The 23,513-nt window shown below is 39.2% G+C and overlaps 1 protein-coding gene across 2 annotated transcripts in view; it reads right to left on the bottom strand.

The window, feature by feature from the left end:
- Positions 1 to 23,513, bottom strand: part of MACROD2 (mono-ADP ribosylhydrolase 2) — a 1,927,670-nt gene that overhangs the window by 1,437,033 nt on the left and 467,124 nt on the right. The gene's annotated exons all lie outside the window — the stretch shown is intronic.

The raw sequence follows: 23,513 nt of genomic DNA, 5'->3' as shown, positions 1-23,513 counted from the left end.
TTCATTCTATGATTATAGCATTATAGATCTTGTCTATATAATATACATATACACACAATTCAGTACCTTATATAACATTGTATTTTGAGAGTAAAAAATAGAGGCAGCTCTTTTAGGAACAATACTTAGTACAGTAATAAAGATTTTTACTTGTGCTATAATTAAAGAGCATTATTATAGATGCAGCACGATTTAAAGAACTTAAGAAAGCTGCAATATTATATTTAATTTTGCTTCCAATACTTTCAAGTTCTATTGTTTGATGAATCCACATTTATAATAGTTGCACCTTCCTGATGGACTGATCTTTTATAATTATATAATGTCTCTCTTTGTCTGTAATAATTTTCTTTGTTCCTAAGTCTTCTTTAACTGATATTAATATAACTTCTTTTTAAAATTTGATTTTTGCATTCTGTATCTGTTTCTATGCTTTTACTTTCAACCAACCTAGGTTGTTGTATTTGAAGTGAATTTCTTGTAAATAGCACATTATTGGATTATATTTTTATCCACCATGCAAAAATCTGTTTTTAATTGGTATATTTAAACCATTTACACTTTAGTAGCTATATTGATTCACACACGATATAATTGGCTCATTTAAAGTATACGATTCAATGATTTTTATACATTCATGAGCTTGTTCAACCATCCCCACAATCAAATTTTGAACATTTACATCATACGCCAAAGAAACCTATTCTAATTAGTATTCACTCCCTGTTTCGCCCCCAAAACTCCCTCTCTAAACCCTGGGAACCCAGCCACATGCTTCCTGCCTCTATGGATTTACCTAATTGAGCATTATGCAGTCTTTTATGACTAGCTTTTTTTCACTCAGCATAAGATTTCCAAAGTAAGTCCATGTTGTAGCATGTACAAGAATATCATTCCTTTATAAGGATGAAGAATTTTCCATTTTCTGGATATAACACAGTTTTAAAATCCATTCAGCAGCTGATTAACATTTGTTTTGTTTTTTCCCATTTGGGTGCTATTCTGAATTATGCTGCTATGCATATTCATGTACAATATCTATATGTTTTCATATTTCATGGGTATATAACTAGGGCTAGAATTACTGGGTCAAATGGTAAGTCCATGTTTAGCAACTTGAGGACCTGCCACATCATTTTCCAAAATGGCTACACCATCTTATACTCCTGCTAGCAATGCACGAGGGTTCCAATGTCTCCATATTCTAGTCAATAATTACCTTTTTAATAATAGATATTTATCCTACTAGGTAAGAAATAGTATATCATTGTGGTTTGGATTTATATTTCTCTGATGGCTAATAATGTTCAGCATCTTTTCATGTGCTTATTAGACATTTGTATAACTTCATTAGAGAGATATCCAGAACCCTTGCCCACTCTGAAATTGGGGGGGGGGGAGTCCCTCAGCCCGGCCTGTGCCCTCTCGCGGTCTGGGACCCCTCAGGAGATAACGACCTGCTGGCTTAGGCCTGCTCCTGGTGGCAGAGGGCAGGCCCAATCCCTTTGTGCAGCCCTTGGTCGGGCTCAGAGCAGGGCTGATTGGGAAGTTGGGGCGCCACCCCCTGTCATGCACAGAGCAGGGCGGATCGGGAGGTTGCGATGCTACCCTCAGTCACGCTCAGGGTAGGGCCGATTGGGGGGTTGGGGCACCGCCCCCTGTCACACTCAAGGCAGGGTCAATGGGGAGGTTGCGGCGCCACCCAGTCCTGCACAGAGCGGGGCCAATCAGGGGGTTGGGGCTCCATACCCTATCATGTACAGAGCAGGGTCGATCAGGGGGTTGGGGAGCTCCCCCCTGTCATGCACAGAGCAGGGCTGATCAGGGGGTTGAGGAGCTCCCCCCTGTCACTCACAGAGTAGGGCCGATATGGGAGTTGGGGCACCGCCCCCTGTCACACACAGAGCAGGGCGGATCAGGGGGTTTGGGCGCCGCACCCTGTCACACTCAGGGCGGGGCCGATGGGGAGGTTATGGCTCTACCCCGTCACACACAGAGCAGGGCCCGTGGTGGGGGGGTTGGGGCGCCGCACCCTCTCACACACAGAGCCGCAGGGCGATCAGGGGCTTGGGGAGCTCTCCCCTATCAGGCACAGAGCAGGGCTGATCAGGGGGTTGGGGCACCTTCCCCTGTCACAAACAGAGCAGGGCCGATAGGGAGGTTGTGGTCCCGCCCCCTGTCACACACAGAGCTGCAGGGCGATCAGGGGGTTTGGGCGCTGCCCCCTGTCATGCTGATCCCAGTGCCAGGAGGCCTCGCGGCTCCGCTGATCCTGGTGCTGGGAGGCATATTACCCTTTTACTATATAGGATAGAGGCCTGGTGCACGGGTGGGGGCCAGCTGGTTTGCCCTGAAGGGTGTCCTGGATCAGGGTGGGGGTCCCCACTGGGGTGCCTTGCCAGCCTGGATGAGGGGATGATGGCTGTTTGCAGCTGGTCACACACCCTTCAGGGTGGGGGTCCCCACTGGGGTGCCTGGCCAGTCTGGGTGAGGGGCTGAGGGCTGTTTTCAGACTGGCGGGTGACTGAAGCTCCCAACCACTCCTTTTTTTCTTTCTTTTTTTTTTTTTTTTTTTATTCATGGCCAGCTTTAGCTCTGAGGCTTGGCTCCAGCTCTTAGGCCTCCACTGCTGAAAGCAGGTATCTGGTTTGTTTGGGTTCTATAATCAAAACACTGTTTCAACTCCAGCTCTGAGATCCCGCCTGGCTGAAAGCAGGTTTCTGGGGGTTTTGTTTAGCTTCTATATTTGTAACAATGTTTCAAACTGCAAGGTCAGAGCCGGCAGCGGCAGGCGGGGAACGTTGGAGTCCTCTGTCACTGAAGCAAGCAAGCCTCATGAATTCTTCAAGCTGCCTGGCTGCCGGCCACCATCTTGGCTGGCAGTTCATTTGCATATCGCCCTGATTAGCCAATGGGAAGGGTAGCGGATGTCTGGCTAATTACCATGTTTCTCTTTTATTAGATAGGATTGTAAGAGAACTTTATATATTTAGGATACAAGCCCCTTTTCAGATCAAACATGATTTGCAAATACTGTGATTTGAAGTATAAAGTCCAGTTTCTATAGCTTTGTTTTGTTGCTTTTGGTGTCACATATAAAAATGCATTGCTTAATGCAAAGTCACCTTTTGCACCTGTGACTTCTTCCAAAAGTTTTATGGTTTTAGCTCTTACATTGAGATCTATTAAACATTTGGAGTTAATATTTGTGAATGGTATAAAGAGAGGGTCTAGCTTTATTTGTTTGCATGTAGATATGCAGTTGTCCCAATACTATTTATTTCAAAGGCTAGTCTTCCTTTATTAAATTGTCTTGCCAGTCAATTGCCATGGATGCCAGAGATTATTTCTGGACTCTCAATTCTATTTAATTGATCTATGTATTCATTCCTGTACTGATACCACACCATATTGATTATGTATCTTTAGAGCAAATTTTGAAATTAGAAAGTGTGAGTCCTCCAACATTGTTCTTTCTTTTCAAGATTATTTTGGTTTCTCTAGGTCCCTTTCATTTCCATAGACTACATACATTTAAAGTAATGTATTAACATACTAGGGCTTAAGTCTGTCATTTTATAACTTGCTTTCTGTCTCTTTCCTCTATTCTCTTTTCTTAATTTCCTCCCGGTTATTTGATCATTTTAAGGTGCCTATCTTGTTTGATTTATAGTATTTTTTTAGTATATTGCTTTATATAATTTTCTTAGTGGTTTCTCTATATAGGTAACAGAACTTACATATATGCACCTTACCACAATGTACTAGTATCAGCATTTGGTGGGATCAACTTCCTGCTTAGGACCACTGAAACCATGGAGGGGGAAAGGTGTGCTTTTTCTCTATGGTGAATGGAAGATAATGCCAAAAAGTTTTTCTGTTGTTAGGCCACCATTTTCTTGGTCCTTTGGCTAAGGAACCAGTATTTTCTTGGAGTTTTTGGCCTATGCCTATTTTGGTCCTGGACTAGAAACTTCTGCAGCACCCTGCTCAGGATATGTGAGGCAAAAAAATTCAACAAACTCACTGCTCTGTATTTCCTCAAGTCCTAGGCAGCCAACCTTCTCCTTTCAATCTCTCAGAGACTTTCTGTGCTCATTTGTTGTGTTATATTTATGCATTTTTAGTTGTAAGGAGAAGGACCTGGGAGAAATGGTGCTTACTCATCTTGGTGAAACTAAAAGTAATATTTCATTTTAGTATTAAAAGTGCCCATTAGTGTTACCTAAATGGATACACCTTGATGTTTCCTGCAATAATATCTTAAGAGGGTTTGACTATTTGAGTGAAGATACCAAGTTAGTTCTTTTGTTACTCCTATGCAGGCAAACATTCATTTGCATTTATCTAAAAGTAATTGTAAACATTTGAAAATAATTATATGGGTAAGTCGCTGCAATTAGTTAAAACAGTTGGATGAGAACACAACAGAATATTTCAAGCAACAGCTGAGTAGAAGATTTTAATCTCATTACAAATGATGTCAGCATTCTACCTGAGGCAAAACTAATTGCAGCATCTTCCACCCACAGTTCCAACTCATCACATACTCATGCTGGATAACCATATGAGAGAAAATGTGCTCACAAAGGGATATTAAGCACACGGAGTTCCTATTTGGGCCTTTGCAGTCATGTAGCATGCTACTGCATGATCCAGTCAGAGCCCCATGCACATAACAGAAGGCGTCCATGTCATTTCCCAGTCTGGTCCCTATGTGATGGCATGCTGGTAGAACTGCTCTTTGTAGGAACAAGGGAGCTATGGGGTTTTGGGGTGGAATGAAGCTAATTTAGAGTCTCTGTTCCACCTTGGGTAAATTAGTTAACATCTGATAACTTGTTTTCTTGTCTATAACATATGGCTTCTAAAGTTGTGGCTTTCAAAGTGTCTGGCTCACCAAAAACACTCCATAAGCACATATTTGACTGATTTTGCACTGACAGAACAGTGAAGCTAGGGCTCACATACCTCAGGGCCACTAAGATTGGCTTTGATATTCCCCCAAATTTTTATTTAAGGAGTAAAATACCAACTCCGTAATACAGAATACCTACTAAGAACATTATGAGTTGCTAGACCTATCTACTTCTAAGGAAGTGTATCTACCAAAAGTATTTTTAAAATTTGTTATCAAAACGCAAACGTGTAATTAATCTGAATATGAATATATATATATGTATAAAGATTTTAACATTCCTGGTAAATTTTTCTCTACAAGTCATCAAATTTTAAGTATAGTTTTCTAAATATACATTCAAGGACAAATCTCAAAAATTTCTATTTTAATTCCGTACTTTACTTCCTGAGAATTGCTTGAAATTTGACAGGACTTTTAAAATTATATGTGGCAAAAGTAAAAATTCTCCTCCTCCTCCTCCTCCTCCTCCTCCTCCTCCTCCTCCTCCTCCTCCTCCTCCTCCTCTTCCTCTTCCTCTTCCTCTTCCTCTTCCTCTTCCTCTTCTTCTTCTTCTTCTTCTTCTTCTTCTTTTTCTTATCCGTGAAGCTCTTTATCTGACCTTCTATTCTGAATTATAGCTAAAGGAGTTCATCACCACCAAACCAGCATTATATGAAATGCTGAAAGGTATTCTTTAAGAAGAGGAAGAAGAAAAAGGAACTCTTACCATTTGCCACAGCATGGATGGAACTGGAGAGCGGATAAATACCACAGGACCTCACTCATTTGTGGAATATAATGAACAACATAAACTGATGAACAAGGACTGATCCAGAGACGGAGAGGCATTGATTGGACTGTCGGGCCTTGGAGGGAAGGTAGGGGAGGGTAGGGGTAAGGGGGAAAGATCAACCAAAGGACTTATATGCAAGCATATAGGCCTAACCAATGGACACGGACAACGGGGGGGTGAGGGCATGAGCGGGGGGGGGGGGGGGGGAGAGAGGGTAACGTGGGGACAAGGACACATATGTAATATCTTAATCAATAAAAAATATATTATAAAAAAAAGTAAAAATTCTTCCACACATATCCCTTATAAATAGATAGCAGAATCCCAATACGTAAACACTTCCCATCCCTCCCTTTGCCCCAATGCTCTCTGTAAACTAAAAGGTAATTCTTGGTTAAGTGGAGTTTTCAAAGATCAAACTGCTGTCATAATTTCTACATCTTTGGCCTATAGGGACATGGGAGCACTTGAAATAATAAGTCCAGTTTATCTAAGGGAATGTTCTCTGGAAGAGTAAACCAGATTCTCCAGGTTGTAATACTGGCTCACCACTGCTGGGTCAACAGCCCTGGTAAATCATGGAGTTGCCTGGGCTTGACCTCCCAACTAAGTGAGGATCCCAGCCCAGCATTCAACAAGTAATTTCTCAACTAGCGTGACCACACCCTTCAGTGTCAAGGAAAATGTTAGCACTATTACAAACATTTAATGGCAGAGAAATGAAAGCGCTGAGAATCTTGGTGTTTCCCAAAGGGTGATCTACAAATCCCGGATGATTCACAGGCAGCCTCTGAAACAAGAGAAACGCTGCCTGTGAGGGCTGAAGGTAAATACTGGACAAGCATGGGGCCATGGGAACAGTATAAGGCACAAATAATAGCAGATTCTTATCCGGGGGGGGGGGGGGGGGGCAGAGGAAGATGAAGAAAGAGCAAAACAACTTCAGGATATATGACATTCCAACAAGTTTAGTTCTGTGGACAGCCACGGAAGGCCAGGAATTTTAACATTGAATAGTCACTTAAACTCTATGATGGATGGAAAACCATGTCTTAGAATTCTGAAATAACTTGGATAGTGGAAGAATTAAGGTTGGCAGAAAGCTTCCCTACTGCATACTTCAAATTGGGCTAGGTCCTCCCTCATGCATTGCCAACATGGATGGGTAGCACCCAGCTGCCCATACCCTAGGACCCTAACTCCTGGTGAAATTGCATTGGAGTGTGTATTTTTAACAAAACTCCCTGCTGGTGTTGAAGCTCAACAATGTTTGAATCCGCTATCCTATACCACAAGGCATTTTCTTTTATGTGCACTTAACTTTTCCTGTGGCTAAATCTATCTGGGGTGGGCGGTAAGCAGTGATGCGTATTACTCTCCTGAGAAAGAGGTGTCTTCTCCATGACCTTATTCATACTCTCCCCTACCTCCCAGAGGATATAAAGAATCTAAGTTTTACTTATTATAATGATTAAAAATTATAAGTCAAGCATTATAAGAGTTAGAGAACTCAAATGAAAAATGAAGTCATTTTTGAAAAAAATTATCCATCTGCCACTGCATCATTCCAAAATCAGATAAAATAAAATAAAAATAAAAAATAACTGATGTTCTGATACAGGTTGAGTAGTCATGGTCTCTGACCTCCCTAAGGAGAAGCCCTTGTCATTTTAAGGGAAAAAATAGAAAAGCATATACTTTTATATGTGAAAAGGATTAGAGAAATTAAATATTTTTATTAAATGTAATATTCAGTGCTATCCTGAAAACATATTCAATGAATGAACTAAAAAAAATGTAGTTTCAGCTTTAAAATAATGCCATACGTATCCATACCTATAGTCACCAAAATGTACAAAAGAATTTTGTTATACATACAAAAAAAAAGTTGTAAGATTATAGCCAAACTGGATAACAACTTAGAAAAAAGTTCATGCAAAGTTTAACATGATTAAAATTTAAGTGAGATGATATTCAGCTATGTTTTTATATTTTTAAATTTTAATTTCATTTACTAAATATAAAATTATTATCTCATATATTACTTTACAAAATAACACAAGTGCCCTAACCAGTTTGGCTCTGTGGATAGAGTGTTGGCCTGAGGACTCAAGAGTCCCAGGTTAGATTCTGGTCAAGGGCATGTACCTTGGTTGTGGGCACATCCCCAGTAGGGGAGGTACAGGAAGTAGTTGATCGATGTTTCTCTCTCATCGATGTTTCTAACTCTCTAGACCTCTCCCTTACTCTCTGTAAAAGATCAATAAAATATATATTAAAAAAATTAAAAAAATAACACAAGTCCATGGCCATATCTCAGTGGTAATCCACCCTAAAATTTATTCAAGGAAGTCATTCCCTTTTCCTTCAGCACCTTTGTGATAATAATTGCAATGACAGAATGATCACCCTCTATCACCTGGCATATTTATAAACAAAAATCTATTGTCAACTTTACATCTCTCATTTCCTCAACATAACTTATTTTGTCAAAAATTATGAGGTGTGCAAAGGACTGTTATTAACATATGTTCTATAGCTACTTCAATTACAAAGGAAGGAAAACATTTTTATGACATTCATGTATTGCAGTGGAAGCAAAACTTATCTTTTCTACCATATAATTTAATATCATTACTTAAATCAATATTTAAGAATTAATGAAGAGATCACTGAACCAGAAGTTGATTTAATTTATACTATAAAACTGGGCACCGAATTAACAAACTGATTACCTTATTCTACCAGAGATCTAAGAATAATCAAACCTTAATTTTAATGTTTTCCCAGTTTACAGGATGAAATTACACAGACTGAAAGAACATTCTACTGCATGTACAAAGTTCTTACAGCATAGGATTTACTTATACAAAATAATCAACAATTATACTGGATGAAAAGGAAAAAAAAGTCTTATCTTCCTCCAACTTGACGATCACCTACATAAAAAGATAGGATGACAGTAAATATGAACAGTTCAAAAACCAATGAAATTAGTTACAGGTCTTCATTTGGAAGCGAAAGTTATGAGGACTCCATAGCATCATTATTCCTCAAAAAAAAACTACTGATAAAAGATGAGGGTCTCAGTTTACACCTTCAACCACACTCGACCATTCCTCCTTGCTTCCAGTTTCTGCCTCAAGCCTAATTCACCTTGTGATACCAGCTGCTTCCAGGTTTCCTACCAACAAGGATTCCCTGGCTTTATGCATGATACTTTATTCTAGCTGTGTTATCACTCATTTCTTCGTTTATTCAGCAAAAAGTAACAAAATTTTATGTGTGCTAAGCAAGGTACAAAATGCTAGGGACCCAAAAAGATGACTAAGATACATCCAAGCCCTCAATGAGTTTACAGTTTTAAGATTGTAGAGAACTGTGTAAGAAAAGAGCTCCACTGTAAGAAAGAGCTCTCTCATCCCTCATGTGGAATAACTCCAAGGCACATACAAACACTGTTTCCCAGTAGAAATAACTTCTACTTGTTGCTCGTTAACTTGTTGACACCCATTTTTAAGCTTTATTTACTCTGTTTTACTCCCTCCACTTACCCGTTTGTGGTTTTAGGAATTGGCTCCCAAAGGAACTACTTGCATTCTAATCTGTGACTCAGGGTGTGAATATAAAGAACCCCAAACTGAGACAGTATGTTTTATACTTATACTAGAGGCCCGATGCATGACATTTATGCACTGGAGTGGGAGTCCCTCAGCCTGCCTGCATCCTCTCGCAGTCTGGGACCCCTCTAGGGATTCCGCCTGCTGGTTAGGCCCACTCCTGGTGAAGAGCAGGCCTAAGCCGGCAGTGGGCCTAAGCAGGCAGGCGAACAACCCCCGAGGGGTCCTTAGTGCTGCTGCGGAGGTGGGAGAGGCTCCTGCCACCGCTGCTGCGCTCTCCAGCCATGAGCACAGCTTCTGGATGAGCAGTGCTCCCCTTGTGGGAGCGCACTGACCACCAGGGGGCAGCTTCTGCGTTGAGCATCTGCCCCTGGTGGTCAGTGTGCGTCATAGTGACCAATCCTTCTGCCGTTCGATCAATTTGCATATTAGGGTTTTATTATATAGGATATCTACAAGATAACCCTCCAAAGGTAAAAAGAGAAGGGGCGGGGGGGATCAAGATATAGAAGAAATATTTCATGCCAGTATCCTGAATATAAAGCTGAGTTTGTCATCAGAGGTTACAGGTTGAGGTAGAACTATCATGAGGCAACAATTCACTCGTTTAGTCAATAAAGAGCAAAATATTTTTCATGTTCTGGCTCTAACAGTGTGAAGAAGAAATAGCCTTTACTCAGAAGAAATCAAAATCTATTGGGAAGGTTGACACTTGTAGTCTCGAAACATGGGCACCAAGTATCATTCCCATTGCTGGACACGTGCTCCTTAGCAATGTGACTTGCTGCTCCTCTCATCAAGAAACCTGGTCAACTTCCCATCACTATGAATATGGGTTGGAAGTGATATCTGTTACTTTTAGTAGTTGCCAGTGGTCTTGAAAGTGGAAACTGACAGTTTCCACCCCTCCCATCCCCCGCCCCAAAGCCTAGCCACCATGCTAGGAGCCCAGGCTAGACTGCAGAACAGTTAGAACCAATGGAGGAGACACCAACCTGGGCATTCCAGCCCAAACAAGGTCCCAGCTGAATGCAGCTGGATGAGTGAACTCAGCTACCTTATCAAAGAGGAAAATGCCCCCAGCTGAGCCCAGCTAACTCACAGAATCGTGAGAAATAACAAATTGTTGCTTTAAGCCACAAAATATTGGGGTGGTTTGTTAAGTAGTACAGAGAACTGAAACAGCAAGTAATCACAGTGCAGCTTGGTAATTCCACTAGAGTCAAGTACAAAGTGCAAAGGAGAACAGAGAAAAGGTAGTTATTGGGTGAGCGCCTACTCTAAGATATTACTGTTTAGGGAATGATCAAAGATACATAAAATGTGATTGCTGCTATAAATATATATTTTTGCTGGGAACACTGTCTATTATTTGTAATGATTAGAGAATAGCCAATTTATAAGCAGTATAACCATCCCTATGGATAATAAAAGTTGAGGGGGAAAAAGATATATAAGATTGGGCTGGTTGAAGGACAGGGCAAGTGAGAAGATTGGGAAATATGGGTAGCACAATGTAATAGTTTCCTTACTTTCTCACTCCACAGTCCTAAAATTTGTGCTCTAAATGTGTCAGATGACTACTGCCCCTCCTTTTCTTTGAACCTATCAAAATATTAAGAGAACAACTTAGGCAGGGTAGTAAAATATTGCTTACCTTCTAATCACTATTGAAAATAAGATTTGCAAAATGTTTGCTTTCTTTTTTTCTCCCAGAGGAATTTTTATTCTGTTTAGGGCAGACAAATCACATATTAGCCAACAATGTGCCCATTGCTACAATTGTCAGATGTACTGAAATGCTGACCATAATAGGTAACACAAGTTATACAAATTATTTCATATTATCATATGTGACAGAGTTTTAGCATATTTAAAAAGAGTTTCAATGGCTCCTACTTTTTAAAATGGGGATGCATAGCATTTCATGCTTCAAAAATTAAAGGGCATCTGTTTTTCTGTACTTACTTAAATATAGTTTTTCTTAATATATTCATTCCTTTAATAATTTATTCCCATTTTCCAAAGTAGAAAATAGAGTACATTTATGAAGTTAAGGGAACAGTGGTTAGAGTTTACCTCTTTGTTTTTGACACTGCTAGCAACCAGTCAGTGCAATTCCATCTTTGTTAGGTGTATTTGTTAGGTGTCTTCTAATATGGGTGAAATAATATGTATGTACATTTATACAGATATCTCTATGCCCATATATGTAAATAATAATTTATGGCTTGTATACCTTCTGAGACATTTTTTTTTTTTTAAAAAAAAACCCCTTTAATTCTTCCCAAGATAATTTTTACGTGAACATACAAAATTCTAGGACAGGAGCCTTATCTCTCTCCTCCACATCATCAAATTAATAGTGTTTTCCTAACAGCTACCACAATTTCTCAAAAGTGAACTTTAACAAACAAAGCATTTAGATGTTATGAAATGCACTCCCTTAATTTTCATAGAAGTTATTGCTTACACTCTGCATGATTGCTTAATTACTGTGACTCACTTATAAACAAAACAAAATGCAGAAGCAGACCTCACTTGTTCTCCTGCCCAAAAACCACATCCCATAATTAAATGGGAAGATGATGGGATATGTCTTTGAACAATGCAAGGGAGCAGTGGAACTGCTTCTTCCTGGTCATTAGCTTTGGGTGACAGTTGAATTCATAACTATAAGGGATCCTGAGGGCAATAAAGAGTAGATCACCTCAGACCAAGGTTGCTGGAGGAGAAGTGCACACTGACCTAGGAGCTGAGCTCATAGTAACAAAGCATATGGACTCAGATCCAAGGAGCAGATACTAAAGCACAAAATCTACCCAGGGCCCAGACAGAATTCCTGTTCATAGGAAACTCACACACCATAGAGTGAGATGTTGTCCACAGTCAGAATAATTCCAAACCTGTCAGGTAAATTGTGTGTACAGGTAGGCAGGGACACCTAGACAAGCTTCTCCCTGCCTTCAATCGTCCACACTTAGATTCCATTTCTCAGACAGAGACCTTCTTCAAGTGGTCTTGTCATCATCATATGGACAGATGCTATCTATGCTCTGTCCACATGCCCTCAGCTCTGACCATTTCAGGCGTGCCAGGCTGAGCTGACTTAATCTCAAAACCTAAATCATTGTCTGATGACTGGACCTGCCAAAGACCACTCTGCCTACGCAACATGGTAAGCTTCAAGAGCTGAGGGATTACTGACCCTGAGAGTAGTTCTCAGCTATTGCCTGGCAGCAGCTGGTGCATAAATACCCCAGCTCCCTTATCTCTCAGGTAAGAGAACTCAAAGGTGCATGTATCAGGCATCCTCAAACTACGGCCCACGGGCCACATGCGGCCCGCCGAAAACATTTATCCGGCCCGCCGGCTGTTTTTGCCGCTGCTGCCTGTCCTGCTTACCAGCCGACTCGTCCCAGGCCTGCAGTGAGCATGTGTGGAATGTCTGAGGGACAGTGAACTGGCCCCCTGTTTAAAATGTTTGAGGACCTCTGTTACTGTCCCTCAAAACTCCCTGGCCTCATGAAGCTCCAATTGTTCACCTCTTTATTGACTTTCTTCCTTCTCTGTCCTAGTTTCTTACTCCTGTACTTTTGTTCTTTGGGTTCACCTTCTACATAAACACTTATAGTAGAATCTTTGAGGTTTGATTCTGAAGAACCCACATAAAAATCATCATCATCAACATCATCATCATCATCATCATCATCATCATCATCATCACAACAATAATAACAGCACTTGATACTTACTAGGTTACTACCATAAGGACTTCAGGCTTTATTCATTTTTCTACTAAAATTTTAATTTTCAAAGCATGTACTTATATTACCCATGTCCTATAGCTGCGAAAAGAGGCAGGGGATGGAGGATAGAGGGATTTAAATAAGTTGCTGAGATCTAGATCACTGAGTTGATAAGTGAAAATCTAGATGTTGGATTCCAAATTTATGTTGCTCATTCTACTGTACCATACTGTTATCCAATAAAACCAAGATTAAAATGATTTAAATACAAAAGTTTACATGTTTTACCCTTCTCTATTTCTAAAAAAATATTAGAAGGTAGGTAGCATTTTAATCCATTTGGAACATTCCTCCACTTAATGTTTGTTTGTGTCTCCCTTTTGCCACATTAACATTTTATAAGGAGTATGAGACCTCCTCAGGTACAGGGACTGTCTTATTTGTGTCTGCATTCCCAGAAGCCAGTCTAATAAGTATCCCGGGAATATTAGTGGAACTTACCTGAGTTCTAGGTAATTTTATGATATGGAAATATTTTGGGGGAAGTTGATTTCAATAAGATTCAATCTGGATGCAAAGCAGATTTATGCTCTTGGTAGTGAAGTGAAATTTTACAAAATGACAATAGAGGTACATGGTCTTCCCACATGTGTTATTTATAGCAAGAATGATTTCTGCCTCAAAAGCATCTGATATTGTAATATACCGGTAAGTGGTGTTTGGATATAATAATAGAATATCTTAACATAAGTTAAACTGAATTTAGAATTATTGGGAAGAAGGTGAATTCTGGATTTTAGAACAATAAGTATTATAAGATCTGCTTCAGGTCACTAAAGATAACTCCCTTGGAAATGCAGGAAGCCACCCATTGTCTTCACTAGCAGAGAAGTGCAAACAAGGATCCCAGAACACTGATGAACTTGAACCCATGGCAAGGGCCAGAGTTATGCACCGATTGTCTAGTCCAGACAATGGGGGCTCAAGTTATTTCCTGATCAAATAGTCTCAGAGTAAATCCTTCTAATATTTACTGACCTTTAAGATAGTTTGTCTGTTACTGCAATTACCTGCCTGACTAAGAGCTAGATGTGTATCCAAAATTGAATAAAAGGCTGGGAAGGCCTGGGCATCAGTGGAAGTCCTTTCTCTTGCCCCAATATTTCCAAATTATTATTTCTTGTCTCGTTCTCTTTCATTTGCGTGTGGCCCCTTCTCCAGATCCTGAACCCTGAACCACGCGGGACGTGGGGAACATTCACAGGAAATATTGCTGATTCTGCCAAAGAACAGGTGATGGGCTTCTTTTTCAAAAGAAAAAAACGGGTTTTCTTGAAAATTTCACAGCCAATTTCTGCCCATTAACTATCCAATGTTTCCCCTAATGACATTCATCCTTTAACAAAGAAGTAAAGACTATAGCTTCGGACTGGGTAGTGGAGCCATGGCCTACAACACTTCACCATTTCAAATGTTTACAATCACTAATTTTAATAGTGCTGCAACCACCTATTTATAATTATACAATAGACATTTCTAAATGTATGAAAGAAATAAACTCTGATGGACAAATAAACATTTAACTATGTCAAAATACCAATTATTTAAAAAATGTGTATGAGTTAAACATTCAAATCCTAAATGGCTTCATCTTACAAAATATACAGTGCAACTATAATTAGATAAAATAAATTCATACCCCACATGTAAGAGTTTAAAAGATCTGAAACTGTAGGAGCCTAGAGACCTACTGGTCATATAAAAATAGATACAGGAAAAAGGAAGAAAATCCTGAGAGAAAAAAATAATTTTCCATAGAATAAAAATATCCCATAGATATGCTTCCAAATCACTTTTGTGTACTTTTTAATATAAAAGATTCTTTTAAAATTAATCTTAGACAAGCAGAATAAAAAACTTACAGTAATTTCCTACTTCATTAACTTATTATGTAAAATTTTACAACATTTAATTTGAAAAAATATTTCCCCAAAACAGAAGCAGCATGCAAATTGGAGTAATATTTAGATGCAAATTATTTTCCACATTTTATTATGACATTTTTCAGTCATACAGCAAAGTTGAAAGAATTGTAGAGTGAAATCCCATATACCCACCATCTAGATTCTATCATTACCATTTTACTATGCTTCATTTATCACATATCTATGCAACTATCCATCACTCTGCCTACTCATTAATCCATTTTGAATCTCAAAGTTATTTTCAGACATTAGAAAAATTCTCCCTTAATACTTCTGCATGCATATGATATATTTCAATATTTGCTTCCATTTTATACAATTTACATGAAATGAAATACAAAAAACTTAGTGTTCATTCACTGAGTTTTGACAAATATATACATTTATGAACATACCCCTTTCAAGATACAGAACATTAAGCTACAGATTATTTTGAGAAAAAGAATAAATACTTGGGATAAGCTCTCTTTTCTTTCAAAAACAATCCAAAATATTCAGAATGTTTAAAGTAAAACAAAGGATTCCATTTTTTACCTAACCTCAATAAAACTTTCAACTCGATCTCCACGGTGAAATAAAGAGCAGCATACGCAATGATGTTTGAAGATGAGCTTGGTTTACAGCAGGGATATAATGCCAAATGCCAACCGTGCCTATATTTGTAAGATACATGTAGGAGTAAGGAGAGCATAATACAAAAGGCAGAGGCGGAGACTGGCCAACACACTGACACTCAGCTGTAGCTGCAGCTGATGGGTGCCATCCAAGCACGTGAACCCAGTGACGTCAGGCCTTCACGTTTCCAAGGAAGGTTGAAAACCCAGCCTTTTTGTGTGCTATACAGTGGGGCCTTGACTTATGAGTTTAATTCATTCCGTGACAGAGCTCATAACTCAAATTACTCATATGTCAAATCTTAAAGTGAACGAGTGAGACACGTGATGCTGGGCTGATGTTGTGGTGTTCACTGTGACGTTCGCTGCGCCAACTAGTGGTGGGGTATCTGAAGCTGGCTCGTAACCCGAATTTTAGCTCGCAACTCAAAGCAAAAAATCGGCCAAGAGATGGCTCGTATCTCGAAAAACTCGTTAGTCGGGACACTCGTAAGTCAAGGCCCCACTGTATATTGAACTTCTACAATGTTAACAATTACATTAAAAATCTTAAAAACATTAGGTAGTTCAATGAAATTGAGCTTATAAGTGCCCCCCTCCTCCCAAGTTTGCATTCTCTTGCTTGGAGTTTCATACTATTTCATGGCTTATAGCTCCCTAAAGAAATATATGTTTATTATGATGAGATCATACTCTGAGTCAACAGGTGAGTTTCAGAAACACAAGACTTATAGGATCCATGTTCAATATAATTTTTTAAAATATGTTTTTCTTGATATTTTTAGAAAGAGGAAGGGAGAGAAACATGTATAGGCTGCCTCTTGCATTCCCCCTACTTGGGATCAAGCCCACAACCCTGGCATGTGCTCTGACCTGGAATTGAACCAGTGACCTTTTGGTGCATGGGATGACGCTAAACCAACTGAGCCACATTAGCAAGGGCTATCAATATTTTTTAAAGTTTAAACTTGAGCAGTTAGATACATCAAATCCTATTATAATAGTAAAATTATAACAGATAGGATCAAGAGCAACCAAAAGTAAATAGTAATACAGTCTCTTTCTCCCCAAGAAAAATACCCATTACATTCCCACAAACAGAGCAGATAATATTAAGGATTTTGTAGATACCATTCCCTCTCAATCTCATAATTTGTTCACTTATTTATTCATTTAATAAATATGCATTGTGTATATATGTACCAGACAACAAGCACTGTCCTATGTCTGGGGATATAATAGTAAGAAAAATAAAGACCCAGGTTTTATGGAATTGCTTTCAGATGAGATAGACAATAAATGTACACAATGTACCTTGTGATTATAAGTGATGGGAGAAAAGTAAAGCAGATTAAGAGTGAGAGAATTACATAAGGTGGTTCAAGAAGACCTCCACGACAAGGTGACATTTGAAGCAAAGTGAAAGGAAGTGAGAGAGAACCTTGAGACTATATTAAAGGAGGAGGGCCCTCTGCAGAAAGGACTTGCCAGACTAAATGGAAAGGTCTCAACTCCATCTCAAAAAAGTTTGTCAACAAATGCAAACTAATATAGGTGTGCTTCTCTTTAAAAATGCCCATCCCATCAGAGAAAGACACAAGTCATATGATTTCACTTATATGTGGATCCTAATGAACAAAATTAACAGACAAAATAGAAACCGACTCATAGATACAGAGAACAAACTGACAGCTGTCAGAGGGAAGGGGGTTGGGAGGTTGGGTGAAAAATGTGAGGGATTAAGAAAAAAAGCAACAACTCATAGACACAGACAACAATATATGCTGATTACCAGGTAGAAGAGTGTAATGGGGGCTAAATGGTGACAGGAGGAAACTTGACTTGGCATGAAGATACAATACAATAGACAGATGATATATTATAGAATTCTACACTTGAAAACTATATAATTTTATTAACCGATATCACACCAACAAATTCAATAAAAAATTTAAATATATATCATATATACAGAGTATGTCAAAATTGAGAGAACAGTATGTTATTTGGGATTTAAAGATATGAAATTCTGCCGGGTCAGTGTGGTTGACCATCAACCCAGGAACTCACAGTTCTATTCCTAGTCAGGGCACATGCCTGGGTTTCAGGCTCAATCCCCATTAGGGGGCGTGCAGGAGGCAGCCAACCAATGATTCTCTCTCATCATTAATGCTTCTATCTTTCCTTCTCCTTTCCTCTCTGAAATCAATAAAAATATTTTTAAAAAGATATGAAATTCTATCAAGGATTTATCACAAAGTTATTCAGAGGAGTCAATTCTAAAATTAAGATTTAACATGATTTACAATTTTTGATGTACACTTTTTTTGGAATGCATTACATGTGAGAAGGTATGCACTGCCAACAGAATTCATAAGTACTACATGCTGCATTGTAGAGTAGGAAGGGACTAATGGACAATTGGCAGATCATCCTATATAATAAAAGGCTAAAATGCAAATTGATTGAATGGCAGAATGACCGGTTGCTATGACACGCACTGATCACCAGGGGGCAGACACTCAATGTGGGAGCTGCCCCCTGGTGGTCAATGTACTCCCACAGTGGGAGGGTTGCTCAGCCAGAAGCTGGGCTCATGGTTGGCGAACGCAGCTGTGGTGGCGTGAGCCTCCCCCTTCATGGCAGCAGCGCTAAGGACCCCTCAGGGGATGTCCGGCTGCCGGCTTAGGCCCGCTTTCCCAGGGAGCAGGCCTAAGCTGGCAGTCAGACATCCCCCAAGAGGTCCCAGACTATGAGTAGGCACAGGCCGGACTGAGGGGTCCCCCCCCCCCAATGAACAAATGTCGTGCACTGGGCGTCTAATTTTCATATAAGAAAATGAAATCTAGATGAAATATAAAAATGTGAGCTTCTTGTATAATCTTTGGAGATTTTCTTTCCTTGAGTCCTTTTGAATGAAGTGTACGATTATGAACATTAAAGAATCTGTCTGTTGCCAACCCCTTCAAGGTGCTGATAGCAGGTGGTGCTAATGTACCTTGACATAGGATTTTCTTGCTCAGGAGCTCAAAACAGGGAAGAGGGATTATGGCAACAACTTCACCTGACCCTGCTGTGTCTCTGTCTTTTGTCAGCCATCATGCCAGTTTCAGAAGAGTTAGAGTATAACATTTCAATCAGAAACTGGCAGAATTTGCCTTTTTTCACACCTGTCAACACTGAAGGTAATTGTGTTCCCAGGGCCTTTCCACTTGAAGGAAATGTATGAAAATTAGAAATATAGCACATGCTACAAGAAGCTGTCAGTTTCTGAGTGCCTTTGTGAACTCTCCTTTCCGTTTAATGTAAAGATAGAAAGGGAAAGGCAAGGAAAGGGAAGTTTGGAGACTCACGGTAAAATATGTTTGGCCACCTGCTAAGTTCCCACATTGAAGCTTCTACTGCTTCGTGCCTTGACATAAACACGTCATAGTCTCCAATTACATTAATTGCTCATGTGGTAAAAACCCATCTGGGTAATAAACATAACCCCAGTTCACAGACATAATAAATCTGAAAATGTTCTAAATGCAAACAAGGGTAATATAAAGATGTTGTCCCAGCGTTTTGGTTTCCAAGATGCATTTTTAACAATTTTGGAGTCTTTTGAATGTCTACATTAAGTACAGGTGAATATTTCAATTATAGCTAAGTTATTAATTAAGGACATTGCCATGACAACTTATAAAATGTAGAGGAAAATATTTACAATATTACAGATAAGTAAGTCTACACCATAATTCTCTGTGAATTGCCAAAAGCTACCAGGGGGTTTAAAAGAATGCTAAATCAGTCTCCAGATGATGAAAGATCCTGAAGATGTTCCCGTGTGAAGCAGGTCTGCGTAGCATCCAGAAACCAGCAACAACGGCCGTTATGTCTAACACATTCCCCCCTGAACCTCTCTGCTCCATTAACCAGTGGAAAAATGTGAGTCACATCCTTATCAGGACTTATTATCTGTGTATTTGAGGACGAAGCAAGACCCGAATTCCCATTTTTCAAAGAAAAGTAAGCAACCTGTTAATATACCAGCAGCATTGTTTTTTCAGTCCTCATGTCTTACCTAAAACAGAGGATTTATGGTACATATGCTAAATTCATCTTACTAATTTTGTTAAAACCTTATCAACTGGGAAAAATTAGACATAACTCTTTTCTTAAAAATATATTTTATTTTATTTCAGAGAGAAAGGGAGAGGGCAAGAGATAGAAACATCAATGATGAGAGAGAATCATTGATCAACTGCCTCCTACACACCCCCTACTGGGGATTGAGCCCTGATCAGGAATTGAACCTTGACATCCTGGTTCATAGGTCATCACTCAACCTCTGAGTGAACACCAGCCAGACTAGATATAACGTTTTTTTAAGGAAGCACTTTATAAAATACCTTATTGGTATGAGTGCTAATATATGCAAAGATGAGTCCAATTCTTAAGAGTGCCCACTTACATACTTGGGGCTTTTCTATTGTCCTCTTTCCCTAAATGATGGGATCGAATTATTTTCATTCAAGTTCTTCTCTCACTCTTACCACTACCTGACTCTGGCACCTCCTCCTTCCCCTGGGAAAGTAGGAGTCAAGGGAGGATGGCAGAGAGATTACTTCTAAAGTTCTATGTCAGATTATCTCAATTTGGTTAAGAAAGCTGAAAGAGTTGTCTGTCACCCTGTATATGTGGGTATAAAACTCTGCCCAAACTATTTTTTCTTCTCCTCCCATTACATGAAGAGAAGAGTGGTATTTTGAGAAGGAAAGTATTTTGGGTTCATTACATCCAGTAGATCTAACAAAATTTTGAAAAGTTACATGAGCTAGACAGAGAAATGCCTTGATTCCAAGTATTTCCAAAATTTGTCTAAGTTAAGGTAAAATAAACCTATATCTAAGCCATTTGTTTAATTTATTAATTCATTCCTGTATTCATCTGTTAGTCAGTCATACATCAAATATTTACTGAGTACTTATTATGTGCCAGAAAGTTGTAGGCATTGGGAATACAGCAGTAAAACAAGACACACAAAGTCCTAACTCTCACAGAACTTACATTTGGAGTGGGGTTGGGGCCAGGGAGACAGATAATAACATGTAGGCTCAAAAATAAATGAGAAAAATTTTTAGACTGTGATACATGCTATGAAGAAAAGGGAGAAGGGTCATTGAATAAGATGCTTAGTTAGTATAAGGGTGGGAAGCTGGTTAGTGATGGCCTGAGAAGGTAGCTTCTTAGCTGACATCCAAATGATAACAAGGGACCAGCTAGGTAAAGATACAGCAGGAAAGAGTATTCCAAGAGTGAGTGGGAAGTACTCAGGTTCAAAGGACAGTAATAGCTTAGTCTGATCCTGGCACAGAAAGCAGGCCAGTGTGGTTGGAGCTGGGAGAGTCAAGGGTCAAAGGTGGGAGGTGAGGGCTGGGAGACAGGCAAGAGCGAGCCCATCAGTAGCTGGGCCCGTTCAGGCCTGGATGAGCAGTGTGGAATCCACTCTAAGTGCAGTGTGGCTCCATTCGAGGGAATCAGGCAGGGGTAGTAGTGTCATCTCATTTAAGCATTTTAAATATCATTTTTGATGCTGCATGAAGAATGGACAAGTCTGAGGGTATTTTACACAAGATGCTCAGGAAAACTGAACTCGAGTTACGCAGTTACCCATATCCTTAATATGCTCATTAAAATCCCCTTTATGGGGTACTTGACTCTCCTTTCCCTAATTCCTGTTGTGTAAAATTATCAAATAAACTATCGTATTCAAGTAATTATCCTGATCAGGTTTTGCCTTTGAAAGAGGATAAAATAGGAAATTATATAATGCCCCCAAACAGCTCAGCACTCATGTGACCTCCCTTCCACAGTGGAGCAAAACTTCCCAATCACTATTCCAATGATCAATCACAGAGTGGAATGAGAGTGAACAAAAGATGGGAAGGTGGAAGGGTGGGAGAAGACGTATCGGGTGTAAGAGGAAGTCTAAGCTAATATCATGGCCAAGAAGACACCCTGACCCTTTCTGACTTGACCTACAGTCACACTGATAGGCATTTTCATAAGAAAGATGTATAAAATGTCTGTGACATTCATTATCTTACACAAAATTTTGACAGAATTCAGTTAAAAACTAAACATGTTGAGACAGGCGCTGGCACAAAACCCCAACCTAGTCAGATGTACATCTTGATTTACTGCAGATGGCCACCAATCATTTTGCCAATTTGGATGTTCCCAATAAGGTTTCACAAACAGATCTGTTCTCAAACAATATCTGCCTTCAGTTGAAAGTGGAACAAGTATAAGAAATGTGACTTAATTCATACACACACACGCAATCATACAACAACATATACCAAGGTTACTAGTCAAGTTTAAGCCCAGTTACTTTAGATTTTATTCACCAATATATTATTTGGTACTAAAGAACTTGCAAATGACTATTTTAATACTTATTTATTTATAAAGATAAACTTTCCCCAAAAGACTAAAATAAATAACTGTAAAGAACATATACAATTCCCATATAGGATTCTTTATTCTTTTTCAAGTATAATACAAAACCTAGTTCAATTCTCTTCTGTTCATGCTATGATTTTTTCTTCATTAATCTGAACCTAATGAAGTCATCTACTCAAGACATGAAAGTTTGAAAGTATTGGCTAGTCAAATTCTAATAATGTTAATGGAGATATGTGAGGTATAAAATCAAAAGTAACAAATGAACAAAGAAGAAAAACAAAAGTGGTAAATACAGACAATAGTAGGGTAGTTACCAGATGGAAGGGGTAAAGGGTAGTAAAGGGTAAAGGGGGCCAAATACGGTATATGAAGATGGATGATGAATTGACTGTGGATGGTGGGAACACAATGCTATGTACATATCATGTATCATAGAAATGTATACATGAAATCTATATAATATTCCTAACCAATGTCACCCCAGATATTTAATCAAAGCAATGCCCGTCTTTTTTTTAAATTTCTTTATTGATTAAGTTATTGCATATGTGTCCTTATCCCCAAATCACACCCATCCCCCCCCCCACTCATGCCTTCACCCCCCTGTTGTCTGTGCCCATTGGTTAGGCCTATATGCTTGCATGTAAGTCTTCTGGTTAATCTCTCCTCCTTACCCCACCTCCCCTACCTTCCCTCTGAGGTTTGCCCAAGTCTTTGATGGAACTCCTTTTAGGATAAAAAGGTAACCCATAAAAAAATACCCAAATCGTGAAGAATAAAATGACTTAATCTTAAATTCTGAAGTGACTTTGGAGGTTCCTTCTACCCTCCAAAGCAACATAGCAGTACTATGAAACAAAATCATTCTCTCTCTGCTTAAATATTTCTAAGAAGTACGAACTTCCAAAAGAGCATCATTCTGTTTGTTGTTGTTGTTGTTGGCGGCTTTGGTTATTAACAAGCTATTTCTGATAATAAATCAAAACCTCCCTCCCTGCCTCTTTCATTCATTACCTTAATTTTGTCTCCAAGGACAACAGGGCATATACATCATTGCTCAGTTTAATAACTGTCTTTTATTTATCAACTCAGAAATTCTCCCTCCCTTACCCTCCATTAATTAACTTCAGGCTTCTTGAGGACGAAAGAATTATTTTAATTTTATTTGGACTCTGACACCCTCATACATACTAGGTGCTCAATAAAAGTATACTGGAAGAATTAATAGACATAAGGCAATTACCATGCCCTTCTAAAATACATCTGTACATGAAGACATTCTTTTTTGTTGTTTTTAATCCTCACCCAAGGATATTTTTCAATTGCTTTTTAGAGAAAGTGGAAAGGAGAGGAAGAGACAGAGAGAAACATTGATGTGAGAGAGACACATCGATTGGTT

Source organism: Myotis myotis, unplaced genomic scaffold, assembly GCF_014108235.1.
Source record: "Myotis myotis isolate mMyoMyo1 unplaced genomic scaffold, mMyoMyo1.p scaffold_m19_p_9, whole genome shotgun sequence".
NCBI lineage: Eukaryota > Metazoa > Chordata > Mammalia > Chiroptera > Vespertilionidae > Myotis > Myotis myotis.
This window is presented reverse-complemented; position numbering and strand designations above follow the sequence as displayed.